Source organism: Rattus norvegicus, chromosome 14 (genome assembly GCF_036323735.1).
Source record: "Rattus norvegicus strain BN/NHsdMcwi chromosome 14, GRCr8, whole genome shotgun sequence".
In the NCBI taxonomy this organism is placed as follows: domain Eukaryota; kingdom Metazoa; phylum Chordata; class Mammalia; order Rodentia; family Muridae; genus Rattus; species Rattus norvegicus.
In genome coordinates, this window is record NC_086032.1 from 16,801,223 (window position 1) to 16,823,019 (window position 21,797).

The following is a 21,797-nucleotide window of genomic DNA, read 5'->3' on the forward strand; positions in this document are numbered from 1 at the left end:
GGAGGAGGGAAGGAAGGAAGGAACAACTGTGTATATTCAGTCTTCTCTATCATTTTGCTTTTCGTAGTCTCGTGGTCCCTCTGGCACTGGTGGGATTCCGAGGTGACACCCTGATCTGTGTGTGATCTAAGGTTGAGTCTCGAGCAAATCTGAGGTGGCTTTATGTGAAGTAGTGCTTCCAGTCCGAGCAGCTTGTGTTCCCTGCTGCCTTCCAGGGATCTGTGTTGATACCCAAACGAAATCCCCTGAGCTCCCCTGATGGCAGTCATCACCTTCTCCCTTTATTCAAGCTCCAATCCAGAGTTAAGTAGCTTTCAAGAGGTAAAACCACCGTTTGCATCCAGAGGTATATGACTTCCAGAGATGTTTCAGGTCTTTAGTATAGAAGATATTTTTTTTTCTATAGATCGGGAGTTATTAAGAGAAATCCTTTGCAGTGAGGTGAAATAAATCAATATCTTCGTCTCTTTCTTTCCTTTCCCCTCTTCCCAAACAATTCATCAGAAAGGAAGGAATATTGAGGCCCAGCTCAGCCATAAGAATTCCCTACATCATCGCTCTGAGAAAAATGAGTGTCTCATTCTTTGAGGCTGTGGGATAGATGTTCACAAGTCCTCTGGCAGGGACTCCGATAACCAGACTATCTACAAGTTCAGAGGCTGTTTCAGCATGGCAGATTCCCATCTCATGCTGAGCGATCCCTCCCCAGTCAGGCCTCTTCAGGCTGAGCCAGAGCGCTGCGGCTGGGTACAGCTGAGGCTGTAATTGCACTCACAACTCCATCCCAGAAAATCTACCTTTGCTGAGTCCTTATCAAATAATGATGTATAGAAAAGCCAAAATTATTCTTTGCAAGATCGGAAATGGCATTTCTGTTTGCTGTGTAATTGAATCAAGGGCACGTCAGTTTTGCCTCCTATCTCTTAAACCCTCTCTTTGCCTCTCTATCCAAGCGAGAAATAGCTAAGTACATAAGGCAGGAAAAACTTTCTTAAGGATGCAGAGAATGGTTCTGCCTTGATGTATGAAATGTGCCTGGTATTAATTTGGTTTCCATTTCATGGTAATAAAGCAATACTCGGCTTGGGTGATGATGACTGAACGAGGCGACGAGAGGAGAAATCTCTAAAGTGATAATGAGCAAGGCCAGCCCTCCTGTCTTATCACCATGAGAACCCATGTCTTGCCATGCCAGACTAACACAGGACATTTCTTCTTGGATGGCATTTTATCACCAAATTCAACACATCAAGTGAGCCTCTCGCTGCTAACCACCTCCAAAAATGAGTTTTCCAAATGCTTCCTGATTTTCCCAAGAGCACTAGCCAGGATTTCTTTTCTATATTTTGTCGAATGTAATATTCACATATATTTTAACTGAAAGAATTCAGCCAGGCCCTTCGCATTGTATTGTGTTGCGTGTTGGGAACAAGATGATCAGGAGTCATCGTTGTCACAGAGCTTCAGAGTCAGTGGAGTGGCCACTCACTAAGAATGGCTTTAGAATGCAGTGTGATTGGGGACAGCTCGGTGGAGGGGACTTGTCCTGTCCAAGCACATTGAAGGGAGCTTGTGGCAAATGCTGGCTAGATTACAGCATATATCCTTGAAGAGGTGTCCTTGTAGAAGTGAGTTTGGGGACAGGCTGGACAGAGGGAAAAGAGCATTCTCAACAAAAGGAGCAACAAAGCCCTAGACATGAGAGAGAAGGGAGCCTTCTGTCTGGAACCTAAAATGCAAATGAGGAATAAGACAAGGTTGGAGAGGCCAGACTGTGGAGGAGCTCTGGATGAAGGGTTATGTGATCGTGCTTCTGAAAAATCACTCTGATAAAAGTAGAGATGTGAGTGGAATCCAGAGTGACTGGAGAGTAACATCCCTGAAAAGGGAGACAGCAACCAGGTTCACTGCAGAGAGAAGACTCTCCTGGGCTGTGGCAGTGACCATGAAGAGAAGGGGATGGACTCAGAATCATCTTTGGCCTTGGCTTCTTTAGTGACATTCCCAGTAGCCATGACAAGTAAATGTTGGAGGGCAGCAAAGAACTATGGGCCTATGTAGCCAAACTGACCTGTTCAAACCTCAACTTGGCTCATCCATCATTAGCTCTTGAGACCACAGTGACATTGAATCTCTTTGTCCCTTTGTTTCCTCAGATGTGAAACATAGAAAGTAATGTTGCAGGTCCCGTAACACGCATGATAGCTAAATATTTACAGTACCAGGCACATGGGGAGCACCTGCTTCTTAGTCCTTACTTGTGTTAGATGCATTGGGAATTGTATTGCCATTGGTTCATATCATGTCCCACCTTCCCCAGATGGTCCAATGATGAGATCTTAAATGTCTTTCCCGTACCATTCACCCTCGGCCAAATTCTACTGTGTGTATAAATTCAAGACCTCTCTTACACAGTCACTCGACTTTTCTAGATCTTGTAAGTTTCTTGCTTAAATCCGAACCCCAAAGCCATCATTCAAACACCTCCCTTAACTGCTCGATTTACTTCTCCCTTAGCTTGCCTTTTTGGTCAGCCAAAAAAAATTTAGGTTTTCGAAATTTCACTCACTGTTTGCATTGGCTTGTGATGTCTCTTATCCACATCTACAAAAGAGCTGTCTTGGATTGTGTGTACTCTTCTAGAAGCTACATCGAACAGATTGTCTATAAGAGATTCTTCATGCTTTTGCACACCCAGCCTGTCCCTGGGAAACCATGAATCTATAGTCAAGAAACAATGGCCTTGTGAGATCATTTTCCCAGTGGTGCTGAATCTCTAGTATTCCTGCCTTGCAAGGGACAATATCTGCCTTATCCTCACTATCTGTTATTGATTTATTTATTATTGGGGGTTGGCTAAAATGGTTTACAAGTACGTGGTACTCGACCGTCATGAACAAACTAAACTAAGATATTCAGTCCTGTTACAGAATAATTCAGAAAATTGCCTTGGGAGGCCATAGTACCATGACTACTGTCCTCTACACACTACAATGACTAGATGACTGGTGTCCTCCACTGGCATGATAATGTCCAAAACAGATTTGGTGTTCTTTTAGCATCAGTGGTTTAATCCCAGCAGCTCTTGAAATGAGCTGTGATTATGTTTTAAACTTACAGGAATTTGCTTTGTCAGTGTTTCTAGGAGAAATCACCCTGGAAAAACAGAGGAAGACTTCTTTCTCTGCCTTTTCTTTTTCTTCTCTACCACACAGCAGTCAAATTCCTGCTTTTTTGTTTCCTAGTGTTCTGTCTTCTGCCTAAGTACCTCCCCATGTTTCTTCTGCCTCTTAAGAAAGGGCTGACTCTAGTTCTGATTTCTCCGATGTCTTCAGCAGTGGCTCTGTGATGTGGGGTCCAGAGCACTTTTTTTTTATTAATTTACTTTTTACTGATAACCCAATATCCCAAGTATTAGAAGGATTTTTCCCCCTGCCTCATGAGCACATGGGTTATTTTAAGGCTTGTATCAATGCCAGAAATTGGTTTGTCAACTCATTTCTAGTGATTTTGTCTTCAACTTCAAGAATTCTGCACATAAATATATGCTTGTCAGAGCTTAGCTTAGATTGAAAATGGATGCTCTGAAGTGTGCTCTGTCTCAAGAGGAGTTTGTCTTCCCTAAACTCCTCAATACTCTAATTCAGTTCAGAGATACTGCTTGGCCTTGCCTACAGTCCTGTCTAGGTAGCAGTCTACAGTATTAAAAGAGTATGTGTGTGTGTGTGTGTGTGTGTGTGTGTAGGAGGGTATGGCCTTTAGTGTGCACATGTACACGTGTAATGTGTGTGTGTGTGTGTGTGTGTGTGTGTGTGTGTGAGAGAGAGAGAGAGAGAGAGAGAGAGAGAGAGAGAGAGAGAGATATTCAGGTGTCTGTATAAAGTGGAAACTTGACATATTAGCTTTAATGGCCTGTAGCAGTCCAATAATGTTTCCTATAGCCCTTATGCCCATGAGCAAGGCCTCTAGACATACATATATATTATATCAACTTACTATTTATATTACATCTCAGAAAAGTTGGCTCTGAAGCCCATTCCCATGGTTTCTAAAATAATGCACTTGTCACATTGGCCTCCATTGTCTCTGTAGCCTCTAGAACAAATCCACAACACAAGATTCCCTCTGTACTGTCACCTGATCTGACGGTCTCAGCTATTATCTTTGTCAAGTACTAGTGGCAATCTCACACTATCAGAGGGCCTTGAACTGTCTTTAACACACCAAGTATTTAAAAAGTGAGTTGAGGTGAGAATGTATGCCATTGGGCTAAATTATTTTAATTACTTAATTGCAGTGCTAAGCTTGATTGGCAGTCATTGGTTTATCCTACCACTCACCTTCTGATATTAGCCTTCCACCCTCTGCTAGGATCATCTGGGTCTCTCACTTGGTCAGTGCTGATATGCAACTTTTCAAGACTTCGCCTAGAGGATCTTAAGTTCATGTCTCTTGGATCATAGACAAAGGCTACGGTTTTTTCCACTGTCTCTGATACAGCCGCAGTACATCTGAGTTTCATGTGTGGCCAGATCTGGGCTGTACTGAGGTCAAAAGCATTCTGAAGAAACTCACTAATCCCTATTTATACCTTGGCTGCGAAACTCTTCCCCTTTCCAACTAGAAAAACTGGTCCTGTAGAGGAAGCTATCTAAAAAAAAAAATATTACACAGGTGACAGACTCTGCTAGCAGGACACATTGCAGTGGCTCCTGGATGTTGATTGCTTAATTGGGACGTCCTATCAAGTGGGCATCCCACCCATTTCTGTTCTGCTGCACTTTGAGGCCAGCATATCACAAATGCGTTTTTCCTTTGATCTTTCTCCTGAGATTGATTTTCATTAGTGACATTTCCCATTTTTGTTAGTACCTTCTATTTCCTAATTGGTAAAATTGGAATTCAGGAGTCATCTTTGACATCTTGATCTTTTATTATTTCTATTTAGTGTGTTTCTAACAGGCTCCCTCATCCCTCCTGTGTGACCGCAGCTTCACGTGCTTGTGGTTTCTCGTTTGCTATGAATTTTAACTCTCCAGTGTTGTTTCTACTCACCTTCTTTCTTAGTGTTCCCACTATCACTTCCTTGCTACCATGGTCCTTGTCCTGTATGCCACTGTGTCTAGCTTCACTGATCCATCCATGACCAGGTGACATTAGAAAACACACAATCGGTCTTTTTCTGATGAAAAGTGTCCCAAACTTGGGGAATCTCCAAAGTAATGTGACCGTCTTTCTAATGATAGTAATTGCTAACTGGAAACCCAAAATACCAGGAGGGTGGGCAAAGTCCACCAGAAAGTTATTAGAGAGGTGGGACTTTCGGTTGCATTCCATGACCTTTAACCTGAGACAACTGAGCTGATTACCAACGATCAGTGATTTAATTGATCATGCTCACCTAAGGAGCTCTCACCAGAGGGGCAGGGTTTGGGGAACTTACTGATAATTGAACAAGTGGACATTGTTGAAGGTTGTAGGTATTCCCAGAGAGCACTGGGGAGCTCTGTGCTGCTTCTACGTGCCTTGTTCTATGCATGCCCCATTGTCTGTATCTTTTGTAATAGCCCTCATAGCAAATGAGTAAGTGTGATAAATAGCAAGTTTTGTGAGACACATACTAACAAGTTAACCAAATCCCAGGAGGTGGCTGTGGAGACCCCAACTTACAGCAGTTGGTCAGAAGGGTGACAACCCATGTTTACAACTGGCATCTGAGGTAGAAGGTAGTCTTGCATAACAGAGCTCTGTAGATGTGTGGAAGCTGAAGTTTCTTCCGAGTAAGTGGTGGCAGAATTGAACTGGATTGAATTGAATAATCCTAGTCATCTAGTACCTATTAGCTCCCAAGAAAGACTGGTTCCTGGTGGAGTGGGGTGAAGAAATGGCCACACGTTCTTGTGATCATTGTGCTGAGTAACAAGGGAGAACAGGAATATGCTTTCTTCTCCCCTCTCTACTAAAACCTTTCAAAAGGCCTGTTAATAGGACATCAAACATTTTAATACCTCATCGCTGTCTCTAAAAGTCAAGTATGGTAGTTTGAAGGGGAATGGCCCCATAGGCTCATATATTTGATTGTACACGTCTAAGTTGATGGAAATGCTTGAGAAGGATTAGGAGGCGTGGCTTTGTTGGAGGAAGTGTGTCACTGGGGATGGGCTTTGAAGTTTCAAAAGCCTGTATCAGGCCCAGTCTGTCTTTCTCTCTGCCTTTTGCCTGTAGTTCAGGATGTCACTTCTTAGCTGCTATTCCAGTGTCATGTTTGCCTGCCTGCTGCCATGCAGCCTGCCGTGATAGTCATGAACTTACCCCCCGAAACTGTAAACAAGTTCCTAATTAAATGCCTTCCTTTATAAATTGCCTTGGTCATGGTTTCTCATCACAACAATCGAACAACAGCTAAGACCAAGCTCAAGCCCAGCCTCCGCATTGACCTCATTTTCCTCAGCACCTTTAGACTACTCTACATTTGCAAGCTTACCTGACTTTCTTCTTTGCAATACCAAACCTAACTCTTAGCTCTTCTTGAAGTTCCTTCAAACTCAGGTTAGCCTGCTGACAACCAGAAGCCTCAACTTTGAGAGGCACACACGTAGGGGCCACCTCTGTCATGTTATATTCTTTCAAATCAGATGTAACAGGCACATGGTTTTGTTTAAAGCAGACTGTACATAAGCATTTCTCCTCCAGCATAGATGCTATGGTCTTGGCCATTCATTTCCCCATTGAGTAAATGCATCTGGTGTATAGCCTGCCATCTCTTCTATAATGAAATCTTTCAAGTAACCAACCACATCTCATCTGTCTGGTTTCACTCCCAGGATCTACCTCAGAGCCTCAGGTGACATACAGTAAATGGTGGGTTGAACAGAAATTCCGATACAGCACACTCAAGCAAGATGTAGAAGGACATTCCAAACACCTGCTTGTGTTCTGAATAATTGAAAGGAAGACTAAGACCACTTATTATCTCCAGAAGAGGCTGGCTCATTTCTTTGGACATTAATCTTTTTCAAAACAAAAAATAATTCTGCCTTTAGTGAGCAGCCATCACAAAGCACCACAGAATCTCTCAACATTAGTTTCTTCAAGAACTAATGTAGACACCAAGTTGCAAACTTTCCAGCTTCTCAATTTTACCCCTTAACAGCAACACAAATTATATTAGCTAATATTTCAAGTATTTCTGTTTTTTTATGAAAAAATACCCAATGTATCTGCTATTTCAAATTTAAAAGGAGTCTTTCAAATGATTTTACTTTATATACTTATTGAATTCCACTTTCCACAGAGTTTGGCTTATACTCTTTTTCCTTAAAGTGAGTATCACTCATAATGAGGATTACTAAAGCATTCAATATAACTTATTTACAATTATTGATGTTTACAACTACTTCAAAAGTTATGAGAGAACTGAACCTCTTTCCTAAAACCTCACATCCCCAACTTACAAAGGAATGGTCCTTGTGGTCCTACCCAGATGCTAAGCTTCTATTCTCTGACCACAGCTGATTAACAGGGTAGACTTTACCCAAGTTAGGCCAATTAAATTTCTTCTTTCAAGCCACAGGACTGAGACTGAAACTCTGAAGAGTCTGTCAGAATTAATATTTAAATGTTGAGGGAAGAACAAAGGGAACTTAACTTGTGGATGGGAAAGAATGAAATTGGCGGAAAAGGGAAGCAAAATTGGGCAGGTAGTGAGCGTTGGGTTTCTTCTCCTGTGGGTCTTAAAAGACTCAAACTCCCCAAGCATCTGTAGTGAGGGAAACGAAAAAAGTGAGGAGAGTGGAATTGAAGTAGCACACAGTGACCATCTCACACCACAGCCTACAGTTTCTGTGTGTAGGTATAGGTCAGACATCCACAGCCCACAGTTTCTGTGTGTAGGTATAGGTCAGACATCCACAGCCCACAGTTTCTGTGTGTAGGTATAGGTCAGACATCTACAGCCCACAGTTTCTGTGTGTAGGTATAGGTCAGACATCCACAGTCCATGGTTTCTGTATGTAGGTATAGGTCAGACATCCACAGCCCACGGTTTCTGTGTGTAGGTATAGGTCAGACATCCGCAGTCCATGGTTTCTGTATGTAGGTATAGGTCAGACATCCACAGCCCACGGTTTCTGTGTGTAGGTATAGGTCAGACATCCGCAGTCCATGGTTTCTGTATGTAGGTATGTGGCAGAGATAAAGTGCTTTCGATAAGTTTGTCTCCCTTTGCTTAACAATTTTAGAGGTTTTAATTATCCACAATCTCAAGTCACCTACAACTGCTCTACCTCTTTTACTACAGGCTGAGTGTGTCTGTGTGTGTGTGCATATGCACACACAAGCACATACTTGCATACACATGCACACACATATGTGAGTGTACACCACATAGACAAGAACAAAGATACACCTGTGCATACACATGCACACAAATGTACACACACATATGCACACATAGACATGCACACACATCACAAATGTGTACAAACACACATGTACACACGTACATACATGCACACACAGAAGCACACACTCACACACACACGTGCATGAATAGCTATCGCCATTGGTTTACATTCTCTTTTTAGCATCTTCCTTGCTGTTTATGTCGGTTTCCTCCACATAAAAGCACATGTGTAACTCATCTTGCAGCTGCAGGCTCCATGCAATTCCTTGTTTGTGACAATATAGAGCTAATAAGAGTTTGGGAGAAGATGTTTAGAACTTTTTTTTAGTTGGTAAGCCTGGTTAAATCCTGAGGAAATGTTTTGCCGTGCACCACTATTCATAATACCTCCAATTGATGCTTTTAGTGTAATTAGGCAGTTAGAACATTATCTAGAAAAAGAATGAAATCTGTATTTTGTCTTCCAAACTGCAAAAGAAACTTTTCAAAACCACTGGGGAAGGTGAAAGCTAGCTAAATCCATTTATTTATTTTAACCAGGAAAGTAGTTTTGGCAGGCTTTGCTGGCACCCAAACACACATAAATCTTAAAATGGGTTATTATGCGTTACAGGTCCTATGCATTATAAAAATGCCATCTTTCAACCATTATTGTTATTTTAAAAAAAGTAGCAAAAAAAAAAAACCCACAGAGGATGATTTTCTCATGTCTATTTTCTTTTTTTTTTTTGTAGTTTTTGGCTCCTGGTAAATTATATGAGATGGCCTGTGGTGTTGCATTCAGACAGAGGTGGGCACAATTTACATACTGGTTCTGAGCCTCAGAAACATTAATTTCGACATTAGGCAAAGCTTTTTTCTTCTACAGCCTCAGTCTTGCCAGCTGTAAGATGGGACAACAATAGTTCCTCCTTCCCAGGATTGTGCTGAGGATGACTCATTGTTGGCAATGGTGGTCTATCATGGGCCAAGTATCTGTGAGCATCTTTGCTGACTGTGTCCCACTGTCTTCTGAAACTGAGCCATTTCTGTAGCTACTCACATAGCCAACAAGCCTGTCACAATGACATAAGGAGACTAATACACTACTATTAACTCTGCAGGGGAAGGAAGCTGCATTGTTCATAGCTTGCTACTGAAGAATCATCCTGCCTCTATCTTAGTCTTAAAAAGTCACACTTCAATAAAGACAAACCAGGTTTAATCCTGTGTATGATTAAGCCTCTGTTTCTTAAAGCTTGGGATATGCCCTCCCTGTAACCTTAACTACAAATAATTCTGTACTGCGAGTTCCAATAATGGCAATCATGTCTTTGTTTTAAGAGTTGTTTATAACCAACCCTACCTTGATTCAAAACCCTTCCTTGTTATGCCCATCTTGCAGCCATATCTTTGTTTCAGGAGAGACTGACATGTGATGCTTATGTTCTGTTCTCATAACCCTGCTTATTTTGCCTGCCAAATTCCCCATTTGGAAATTTCTTACCCCTGTCTTCCTCACATCCAATGATGACCTCTTGAACCCTGCCTTAGGGGAAGCAGCTCATATACCTGAATAAAAAAAGCTTATTTTAATTCATTGCTTGCTTTTATTTGGCTGTGATGATTTGGGTGCATGGTCTTCCTCTTCCTATCTTTGAGATTAACAAACATTTGGAGGCCCCAGCGAAATCAAGATCCCAAACCAAATTCATAGATTCAGAAGCTGGATCCTTCGCTCTGGCCCTCTAGGACTCAGGAGCCTATGTGCACACTTTGGAAACATTTCAAGACCCTGAGACTGACGAGTGAAAGGGAAACTATTAAACTCAATGCCCAGAATCTGCATCTTGTGGACAGCCTGCATTTCCTATCCTTGTAATTTCTTGGCTATTGTAAAGTCTATACTTCCGGCTGATGATAAGGAATGAAGTAGGTTGTCCATATTCTCGGGAACTGGACTTTCTGCATATCTTGGACTCCTTTTGAAGGCAAAGATACAGAGTACAGTGTCTTCAACTTTACCCTTTGACTGTACTTTATTAGTCTCAGTCTCTCTCTCTCTCTCTCTCTCTCTCTCTCTCTCTCTCTCTCTCTCTCTTTCTCTCTCTCCCTCTTTCTCCCTCTCCTCCTCCTCCTCCTCCTCCTCCTCCTCTCCTCCTCCTCCTCCTCCTCCTCCTCCTCCTCCTCTTCCTCCTCCTCTTCTTCTTCTTCTTCTTCTTCTTCTTCTTCTTCTTCTTCTTCTTCTTCTTCTTCTTCTTCTTCTTCTTCTTCTTCTTCTTCTTCTTCTCCTTCTCCTCCTCCTCCTCCTCCTCCTCCTCCTCCTCCTCCTCCTCCTCCTCCTTCTTCTTCTTCACCTTCTTCCCTCTTTGTTTTTCTCTGTCTCTCTTTTTTCTGTCTCTCTTTCTGTCTCTTTATTGCTCCTCTCTCTATTGTTCTTGGTTGCTTTCAAGACACTAGACCCTCTACAGAGGGAACAGAAATACATCGAAAGTATTTTTATTCAATAAGGGGAAAAGTGACTTTATTTAACATGTTCTTCAGTATTGCCTAGATGACCGGTGTGGTAGTTTGAAAGAAAATATCTCCCATAAGCCTACAGGGGATGACACTATTAGGAGATATGGCCTTGGAGAAGGTACATGATGGGGTGGGCTTTGAGATCTCAGAAGCTCGAGTCCATTCACTTCCTCCTGCTGCAGATCCTGATGTAGAGCTCTCAGCTCCTTCTCCAGCACCAGTCTGCCTGCACACTGCCTTGCTTCCCACCATGATGGTAATGAACTAAAACTTTAAAACTGTAAGCCAGCCCCAATTAAATGTTTCTTTATAAGAGTTTCTATGGTCATAGTGTCTCTTCACAGCCATAAGACTTTAAGACAGGAATTTTTTTTTAATTTCAAGTTTATGATCCATATAATATGGGTTTAAAAACAAACAAATAAAAAACCAATGTGGGATTAACAAACAAACATTGAAATTAGCACCCCACCAACCCAAAAAGTACTGAGCAAGTCTCCTAAAAGCAACATTAAAGTAGGAAGTAATATTTTTAAGTATCTAAACTGGGGTGATGTAATTATAGAAAATACATTCTTACGTTGTTTTGCTTAGTCTTCAGAATAACACTGTGCAGTACTGCTGTGTAGAAACTGTCTCCAAATCGCAACACTCCCTCTTGGAGGGAGGAGAGAGGCTCTTCCCCACTCAGAGAATACAGAAAACTTACCAAGGCTCAGGAACAACCCCGAATCTCAGGAAGCAACTGAAATATAACAACATCCCCAAGGCTCCTCTCCAAGGTTAGGTAAGCAGTAATAACTTCTGGCAAGAAACTCTCTGACCTTTCCAGATGCCTTCAAATCATGTAGGGGGTGGTTCAGGGAGGCAGCTCTCATGAACTGTCACCCGGCCCACAGTGTGCTTTTCAGTGACGCAGCTTTCTTTGAGTCATTAATGTTTCTGTAAATACTCTGCATGGAACCCCATATTCTGTCAGTAAACCCAACCAAGCGATTGGTTCAGCAAGTTGGACCTAGTTTCTTTGGAGTGTTGTTAGGACTCTATCTGGGGTGAGTTATCAGTCACTTGAGTCTCTCAGGAACAGTCACACAACGGGTATGATGGTCTTACTATCTGTAAATAACAAAAATGAACTAAAACTCCTATGGTGGATGATATGCAGCAAAGTCAATAATCTCAACTGTAATTCTGCTGAAGCTCATACTTGTAGCCTCTGAGCCACCACCATGAGTTGTCCATGAGTCCTTGTCCCCAAATTGTCGGGTTTCATTTTGTCTCCCTGTCTGCATCCAGGAGGAAACCATCTAGGTTACGCTGTCAAAGACTTAACATTTTGAATGAAAGAAACCAGAGGATGTAGTTATTCTTAGACGGAGCCTTTGCCGCTTTCTTGGGGGGTCTCTGCAGATCAAGGGAAGAGGTGCCAGAGTACGATGCTATGTATTAACTGGAAAGCTTTTTACAAAGATGTTATAGAAATGACAAGTCTCTCAACGATAGCTCTGGATCCTGAGAAGCGCTTTACAGAATGCCAGGGATTACAGTGTTACTGAGGAGTGACTCGCCATGGCAGATTTTCTAAGAACATCCAGGTTCATCTGCCAGTGTGTAAGAGGTAAAGTGTTTGGAAACGTTTAAACTTAGATTTGTGTTCCTCTCTGAAGTTACTTTCACATCACTGCTAAATGGAGAAATTATGGAGGTAACACAAAGAAGTTTCTAGATCGAATCCTGTTGAATGGGAAACTGTTGTCACTGACAGTATTTTTTTTTAAACATTGTTAAAAGCAAAATTAAACCCATCCAGTGCTTAATGCAAAAATCAGGGATTCCCCAACTGCAAAACAAGGCCTTACAGATACTTGAGTGATCGCTCTCTCTGCCTCTGGTTGTCCACGGAGCGCAATCAGCATTGCTCCACCATGGATGACTCAGGGAGTCCTATGTTTTCATATCTCCCCTCTCTGAGATAGGACATTCACCCCACAGTCTTTCTCACCCTTGCCCAACCTCCAGAGACACCATCGCTATCAGAACTGTGACCTCAAGGAACTGTATGGGAACAGAAAAATAGCAGTGACATAAAATCATTGTGCTGTGGCTGTCTGTACAAGGTGTCCTGTAGCTCTGGGAGGGGTGGACGTCACCCAGAAAATGTGTTGTAATAGCTCACACTCCTCAGAAACCTTGAGGATTTTCTTTCTGAAAGAAGAATCTAGACTAGGTTGGAGGAAGATTAGGATCAGAGAGGCTAGTGTGCTTGAAGGTCAAGCCAGCTCCTTGTTTACCCTACCACGGAGGAAGGCATGGACTAGACAGTCCCATAAAGCAAAACTCAGAAACTCTGAGGAGACCTGAGAACTGGCCTAGCTGGCCTTCGAGGTTTGTCAGGAAGCACTTTCAGTTTAGGAACCAAATCTAGAAAGCATGAGCCTCAAATGTATCTCCACTCCAAGTGTTATTGAGGTGAGAGACAAGTATCAAGGAAATGTCTGTCTGTGACAGACAGACAGACAGATGGAGACTATTACAGAAAACCACAACCTATCAAAATGCAGAGTTGTGAAACCCAGTCCCAACTGATACACCCACAACACATTCCGGAAGAGGGGATAGAAAGATTGTAGGAACCAGAAGAACTGGAGGCTAGCTGTGAGACTGTGTCTTTTAAGAAATGTCAGAGAAGCTGAACCGATGAAGTCTCACCTATGAGATCAATAAGGACAACAAACCCAGCAGGCATGCTAATGTGAAATTGGGGAGTACTTGGGGGGTGTCAACCCTATGCAAAGGACAGGCAACTAAAGGATGTTTAGAGTAGAAGAAATAGCCTTTCCCATGGAAGAGTACACAGCATTGCTTATCTATACTAAATGGTCAGCCCCGGAAATATACCTGCAAGTAATGTTATTCAGGCTGAGCATGTTGTGTTCAGATGTTTAAAGTACACAGTTAGAGCAATTAAAGAAAAAAGAGGCCATGGATTTGAGCAGGGCGTACATCAGAGGGTTTGGAGGGAGGAAAGGAAGTGAGGGAAAAATATAATTTCAAAAAATAAAAGTAATTAAAAGGAGAGACAAAATGCTGGTGGTAACTTATAACCTGTTAGCCGAGACGCAGCCTTCATACATGGTAAATGTAAAATCAAAGGTTAAAGACTGTTTTGAAAGACTATTTAACAATTGATAAGCAGAAGCCACTTGCCCCCACATGCCCGATGCCCAATCCTAAGATCTCTGTACCCCATTATTCCCTGCAGATGCAAAAACCTCAAATCCATTGGTTGAATGATGTAATTTCAAGCCACCATGCTAAGGATTGGAAGCAAAGGGAGGAGGGCTCAGAGCAGGCCCTCGATTCCTGAGTGCTGCCTCCTAAGGCTTAGTGTGGCCTCTCACTCCAAGGGTTTATTTTTGGCTCTGGAAAATAGAAGCAAATTATGAGACAGAGCTTTTGACCCCTGATCAGGTTTTACTTTTGATAACACAGAAATTTGATTGCTGTCCCGATACACGCAGGCAGATTGGAAGTGGCATGGCTGGACGCCTGCCGATGGCGGAGTGTGTGTCTCTAGGATGAACATACACTGTAAATCTCCATAGCCCGGCGTCCACCTGCCAGGTGAGTAAATAGCTCTAGAAAACACACCAGAAAAGCAAGATCTAGTTTCAAAATCATATTTGATCATGATGCTGGAGGACTTCAAGAAAGACGTGAAGAACTCCCTTAGGGAAACACAGGAAAACATTAATAAACAAGTAGAAGCCTACAGAGAGGAATCGCAAAAATCCCTGAAAGAATCGCAAAAATCCCTGAAAGAATTCCAGGAAAACATAAATAAACAAGTAGAAGCCCATAGAGAGGAGACACTAAAATCCCTGAAAGAATATCAGGAAATCATAAATAAACAAGCAGAAGCCCAGACAGAGGAGACACAAAAATCCCTGAAAGAATTCCAGGAAAACACAATCAAACAGTTGAAGGAATTAAAAATGGAAATAGAAGCAATCAAGAAAGAACACATGGAAACAACCCTGGATATAGAAAACCAAAAGAAGAGACAAGGAGCTGTAGATACAAGCTTCACCAACAGAATACAAGAGATGGAAGAGAGAATCACAGGAGCAGAAGATTCCATAGAAATCATTGACTCAACTGTCAAAGATAATGTAAAGCGGAAAAAGCTACTGGTCCAAAACATACAGGAAATCCAGGTCTCAATGAGAAGATCAAACCTAAGGATAATAGGTATAGAAGAGAGTGAAGACTCCCAGCTCAAAGGACCAGTAAATATCTTCAACAAAATCATACAAGAAAACTTCCCTAACCTAAAAAAAGAGATACCCATAGGCATACAAGAAGCCTACAGAACTCCAAATAGATTGGACCAGAAAAGAAACACCTCCCGTCACATAATAGTCAAAACACCAAACGCACAAAATAAAGAAAGAATATTAAAAGCAGTAAGGGAAAAAGGTCAAGTAACATGTAAAGGCAGACCTATCAGAATCACACCAGACTTCTCGCCAGAAACTATGAAGGCCAGAAGATCCTGGACTGATGTCATACAGTCCCTAAGAGAACACAAATGCCAGCCCAGGTTACTGTATCCTGCAAAACTCTCAATTAACATAGATGGAGAAACCAAGATATTCTATGACAAAACCAAATTTACACAATATCTTTCTACAAATCCAGCACTACAAAGGATAATAAATGGTAAAGCCAAACATAAGGAGGCAAGCTACACCCTAGAAGAAGCAAGAAACTAATCATCTTGGCAACAAAACAAAGAGAATGAAAGCACACGAACATAACCTCACATCCAAATATGAATATAACAGGAAGCAATAATCACTATTCCTTAATATCTCTCAACATCAATGGCCTCAACTCCCCAATAAAAAGACATAGATTAACAAACTGGATACGCAACGAGGACCCTGCATTCTGCTGCCTACAGGAAACACACCTCAGAGACAAAGACAGACACTACCTCAGAGTGAAAGGCTGGAAAACAACTTTCCAAGAAAATGGTCAGAAGAAGCAAGCTGGAGTAGCCATTCTAATATCAAATAAAATCAATTTCCAACTAAAAGTCATCAAAAAAGATAAGGAAGGACACTTCATATTCATCAAAGGAAAAATCCACCAAGATGAACTCTCAATCCTAAATATCTATGCCCCAAATACAAGGGCACCTACATATGTAAAAGAAACCTTACAAAAGCTCAAAACACACATTGCACCTCACACAATAATAGTGGGAGATTTCAACACCCCACTCTCATCAATGGACAGATCATGGAAACAGAAATTAAACAGAGATGTAGACAGACTAAGAGAAGTCATGAGCCAAATGGACTTAACGGATATTTATAGAACATTCTATCCTAAAGCAAAAGGATATACCTTCTTCTCAGCTCCTCATGGTACTTTCTCCAAAATTGACCATATAATTGGTCAAAAAACGGGCCTCAACAGGTACAGAAAGATAGAAATAATCCCATGCGTGCTATCGGACCACCACGGCCTAAAACTGGTCTTCAATAACAATAAGGGAAGAATGCCCACATATACGTGGAAATTGAACAATGCTCTACTCAATGATAACCTGGTCAAGGAAGAAATAAAGAAAGAAATTAAAAACTTTTTAGAATTTAATGAAAATGAAGATACAACATACCCAAACTTATGGGACACAATGAAAGCTGTGCTAAGAGGAAAACTCATAGCGCTGAGTGCCTGCAGAAAGAAACAGGAAAGAGCATATGTCAGCAGCTTGACAGCACACCTAAAAGCTCTAGAACAAAAAGAAGCAAATACACCCAGGAGGAGTAGAAGGCAGGAAATAATCAAACTCAGAGCTGAAATCAACCAAGTAGAAACAAAAAGGACCATAGAAGGAATCAACAGAACCAAAAGTTGGTTCTTTGAGAAAATCAACTAGATAGATAAACCCTCAGCCAGACTAACGAGAGGACACAGAGAGTGCGTCCAAATTAACAAAATCAGAAATGAAAAGGGAGACATAACTACAGATTCAGAGGAGATTCAAAAAATCATCAGATCTTACTATAAAAACCTATATTCAACAAAACTTGAAAATCTTCAGGAAATGGACAATTTCCTAGACAGATACCAGGTACCGAAGTTAAATCAGGAACAGATAAACCAGTTAAACTACCCCATAACTCCTAAGGAAATAGAAGCAGTCATTAAAGGTCTCCCAACCAAAAAGAGCCCAGGGCCAGACGGGTTTAGTGCAGAATTCTATCAAACCTTCATAGAAGACCTCATACCAATATTATCCAAACTATTCCACAAAATTGAAACAGATGGATCACTACCGAATACCTTCTCTGAAACCACAATTACTCTTATACCTAAACCACACAAAGACACAACAAAGAAAGAGAACTTCAGACCAATTTCCCTTATGAATATCGACGCAAAAATACTCAACAAAATTCTGGCAAACCGAATCCAAGAGCACATCAAAACAATCATCCACCATGACCAAGTAGGCTTCATCCCAGGCATGCAGGGATGGTTTAATATACAGAAAACCATCAACGTGATCCATTATATAAAAAAACTGAAAGAACAAAACCACATGATCATTTCATTAGATGCTGAGAAAGCATTTGACAAAATTCAACACCCCTTCATGATAAAAGTCCTGGAAAGAATAGGAATTCAAGGCCCATACCTGAACATAGTAAAAGCCATATACAGCAAACCAGTTGCTAACATTAAACTAAATGGAGAGAAACTTGAAGCAATCCCACTAAAATCAGGGACTAGACAAGGCTGCCCACTCTCTCCCTACTTATTCAATATAGTTCTTGAAGTTCTAGCCAGAGCAATCAGACAACAAAAGGAGGTCAAGGGGATACAGATCGGAAAAGAAGAAGTCAAAATATCACTATTTGTAGATGATATGATAGTATATTTAAGTGATCCCAAAAGTTCCACCAGAGAACTACTAAAGCTGATAAACAACTTCAGCAAAGTGGCTGGGTATAAAATTAACTCAAATAAATCAGTTGCCTTCCTCTATACAAAAGAGAAACAAGCCGAGAAAGAAATTAGGGAAACGACACCCTTCATAATAGACCCAAATAATATAAAGTACCTCGGTGTGATTTTAACAAAGCAAGTAAAAGATCTGTACAATAAGAACTTCAAGACACTGAAGAAGGAAATTGAAGAAGACCTCAGAAGATGGAAAGATCTCCCATGCTCATGGATTGGCAGGATTAATATAGTAAAAATGGCCATTTTACCAAAAGCGATCTACAGATTCAATGCAATCCCCATCAAAATACCAATCCAATTCTTCAAAGAGTTAGACAGAACAATTTGCAAATTCATCTGGAATAACAAAAAACCCAGGATAGCTAAAGCTATCCTCAACAATAAAAGGACTTCAGGGGGAATCACTATCCCTGAACTCAAGCAGTATTACAGAGCAATAGTGATAAAAACTGCATGGTATTGGTACAGAGACAGACAGATAGACCAATGGAATAGAATTGAAGACCCAGAAATGAACCCACACACCTATGGTCACTTGATTTTTGACAACGGAGCCAAAACCATCCAATGGAAAAAAGATAGCATTTTCAGCAAATGGTGCTGGTTCAACTGGAGGTCAACATGTAGAAGAATGCAGATCGATCCATGCTTATCACCCTGTACAAAGCTTAAGTCCAAGTGGATCAAGGACCTCCACATCAAACCAGACACACTTTAACTAATAGAAGAAAAACTAGGGAAGCATCTGGAACACATGGGCACTGGAAAAAATTTCCTAAACAAAACACCAATGGCTTACGCTCTAAGATCAAGAATCGACAAATGGGATCTCATAAAACTGCCAAGCTTCTGTAAGGCAAAGGACACTGTGGTTAGGACAAAACGGCAACCAACAGATTGGGAAAAGATCTTTACCAATCCTACAACAGATAGAGGCCTTATATCCAAAATATACAAAGAACTCAAGAAGTTAGACGGCAGGGAAACAAATAACCCTATTAAAAAATGGGGTTCAAAGCTAAACAAAGAATTCACAGCTGAGGAATGCCGAATGGCTGAGAAACACCTAAAGAAATGTTCAACATCTTTAGTCATAAGGGAAATGCAAATCAAAACAACCCTGAGATTTCACCTCACACCAGTGAGAATGGCTAAGATCAAAAACTCAGGGGACAGCAGATGCTGGCGAGGATGTGGAGAAAGAGGAACACTCCTCCATTGTTGGTGGGATTGCATACTGGTACAACCATTCTGGAAATCAGTCTGGAGGATCCTCAGAAAATTGGACATTGAACTGCCTGATGATCCAGCTATACCTCTCTTGGGCATATACCCAAAAGATGCCCCAACATATAAAAAAGACACGTGCTCCACTATGTTCATTGCAGCCTTATTTATAATAGCCAGAAGCTGGAAAGAACCCAGATGCCCTTCAACAGAGGAATGGATACAGAAAATGTGGTACATCTACACAATGGAATATTACTCAGCTATCAAAAACAATGACTTTATGAAATTTGTAGGCAAATGGTTGGAACTGGAAAATATCATCCTGAGTGAGCTAACCCAATCACAGAAAGACATACATGGTATGCACTCATTGATAAGTGGCTATTAGCCCAAATGCTTGAATTACCCTAGATGCCTAGAACAAATGAAACTCAAGACGGATGATCAAAATGTGAATGCTTCATTCCTTCTTTAAAAGGGGAACAAGAATACCCTTGGCAGGGAATAGAGAGGCAAAGATTAAAACAGAGACTGAAGGAACACCCATTCAGAGCCTGCCACACATGTGGCCCATACATATACAGCCACCCAATTAGACAAGATGGATGAAGCAAAGAAGTGCAGACTGACAGGAGCCGGATGTAGATCGCTCCTGAGAGACACAGCCAGAATACAGCAAATACAGAGGCAAATGCCAGCAGCAAACCACTGAACTGAGAATAGGACCCCCGTTGAAGGAATCAGAGAAAGAACTGGAAGAGCTTGAAGGGGCTCTAGACCCCATATGTACAACAATGCCAAGCAACCAGAGCTTCCAGGGACTAAGCCACTACCTAAAGACTGTACATGGACTGACCCTGGACTCTGACCTCATAGGTAGCAATGAATATCCTAGTAAGAGCACCAGTGGAAGGGGAAGCCCTGGGTCCTGCTAAGACTGAACCCCCAGTGAACTAGACTGGTGGGGGGAGGGCGGCAATGGGGGGAGGGTTGGGAGGGGAACACCCATAAGGAAGGGGAGGGGGGAGGGGGATGTTTGCCCGGATACCGGGAAAGGGAATAACACTCGAAATGTATATAAGAAATACTCAAGTTAATAAAAAAAAAAAAAAGAAATACTCAAGTTAATAAACAAAAAAAAAAAAAAGAGTTGCTGTCGTCATGGTGTCTCTTCACAGCAATGGGACCCAAACTAAGACAGTCACTTAGTTTAGCTACAGAAAGTACGGCCTCTTCACAGGGAAAGGAGTTCCTTTGACTTGAGCTTTACAGCCTAGAACAGTGGCTGAAATACATTTGAGTGGGATTATTGTAATAATCAGTTCTGCACCTGCGTTGGGCATCTGGCTGTGAACTGCCTCGGTTTTCTGAGTGAACTGAAGACTTTGACAGTAACCAAGGGTGCAGCCAGGCTCCCCTGGCTCCTGGGGTCAGGGGCAGAGCTCATCTGACAAATCTCAAGATGAAAGCATAGCAAATTATGAGTTTCTACAATCGGTGGGAAACAAAGCTCAGGCTACAGGCTAGGTATTACACTTCATTGTTGCCCAGAGGACAGAGCAAGAGAGAGAGGAGCAGCTGAAAGGGAAGGTGTCAGGTGCCCTGCCTTCCCAGGAAGGATTCAGTTCTGTCACACCAAGGTGGATTTGCTAATGTTTCTTTCCTTTGCATTTACTGTCAGAGGGAAGAAGGAACAGTCACAGAGCTGTGCCTTCCAATAGAGACCTTTCAACACACCCTATTTCTCTGGAGATGGGGTTGTTTTTATAGCCAGAGAGACACTTTAACTGTTGTGATGAAATGTGAGGCCCGGTGCGCCCTTACCGTTTTCCTGCTCAGGACCATTGTGTGGATCTGGGAGGAATGATACATATGCCATGGTGGATTAAACAGTGGCAACTGTACTCAGCTTGAGCAATATGACATTGTGGGTGTGGCTCCACACTCCTTGGCACTGGAACCCTGGTGTAGCTGCCAACATTTGTGTTTTTTCTCTGGAAATTCTTCAGAATCTAAAGTTTAGGTTGTCTGTGACAGTTAAGATAAGCTGTCAGGTTGACTGTGTGGAGAAGTGCCTTTAGGATTAAATAACAACAACTCTGAGTATGTCTGTGGTGAACCTCTCAGAAGTTTTTATTCCTGGGGCTCTGGTCTAATGAAAGTATCCCCTTTATTAGCTTATAACACTATAGTAATGTCCAGGGGAAAATACGAAAGGTAGGAGGTAGGCCTATTTGGAGGAAGTGGGTGGCTGAAGGAGTATCCTTCCCTGGCTTCTTTCTGTATTTATCGTCTCTAATTTTTATTTCCTATCTGCTATGAACTGAACAGCTAGCCTCTGCCAAATGCTCCTGCTGTCCTGCTCACGTGACCAGCCATCCATGAAGCAAGGTAAAAACTTCCTCCTTTTAAGTTGTTTCTGTCAAATATTTGGTCATAGCAACAATAAAAGTAACACCTGTACTACCTCATGCAGCCAGGAGAAGGGTTTAGATCCCCCATAAGAATAACAGATGTAATACCAAATGAGGTCAGGATTGGTGTTTGCCCCCCCCCCCCCAATATAACTGTGGTAGTTCGAATGAGAATCTCGTATGTATGAATGCTTGGTTCCCAATTG

General features: G+C 41.8%; 1 protein-coding gene and 1 long non-coding RNA gene across 11 annotated transcripts in view; one reads left to right on the top strand and one right to left on the bottom strand.

Moving 5' to 3' along the window:
* Parm1 (prostate androgen-regulated mucin-like protein 1) overlaps nt 1-21,797 on the bottom strand; it is a 109,030-nt gene that overhangs the window by 48,682 nt on the left and 38,551 nt on the right. The window lies entirely within an intron of this gene.
* The window catches only part of LOC120096579 (uncharacterized), a 131,992-nt gene that overhangs the window by 5,547 nt on the left and 104,648 nt on the right, over nt 1-21,797 (top strand). For 8 of the 10 annotated variants that reach the window (XR_010057477.1, XR_010057480.1, XR_010057482.1 and 5 more), the window contains exons 2-4: nt 9,139-11,159; nt 11,498-11,690; nt 21,509-21,568. This is a non-coding gene — a long non-coding RNA (uncharacterized LOC120096579). The remainder of the gene's footprint in view (nt 1-9,138; nt 11,160-11,497; nt 11,691-21,508; nt 21,569-21,797) is intronic. The other 2 variants (XR_005493173.2, XR_005493172.2) reach the window with 2 other exon arrangements.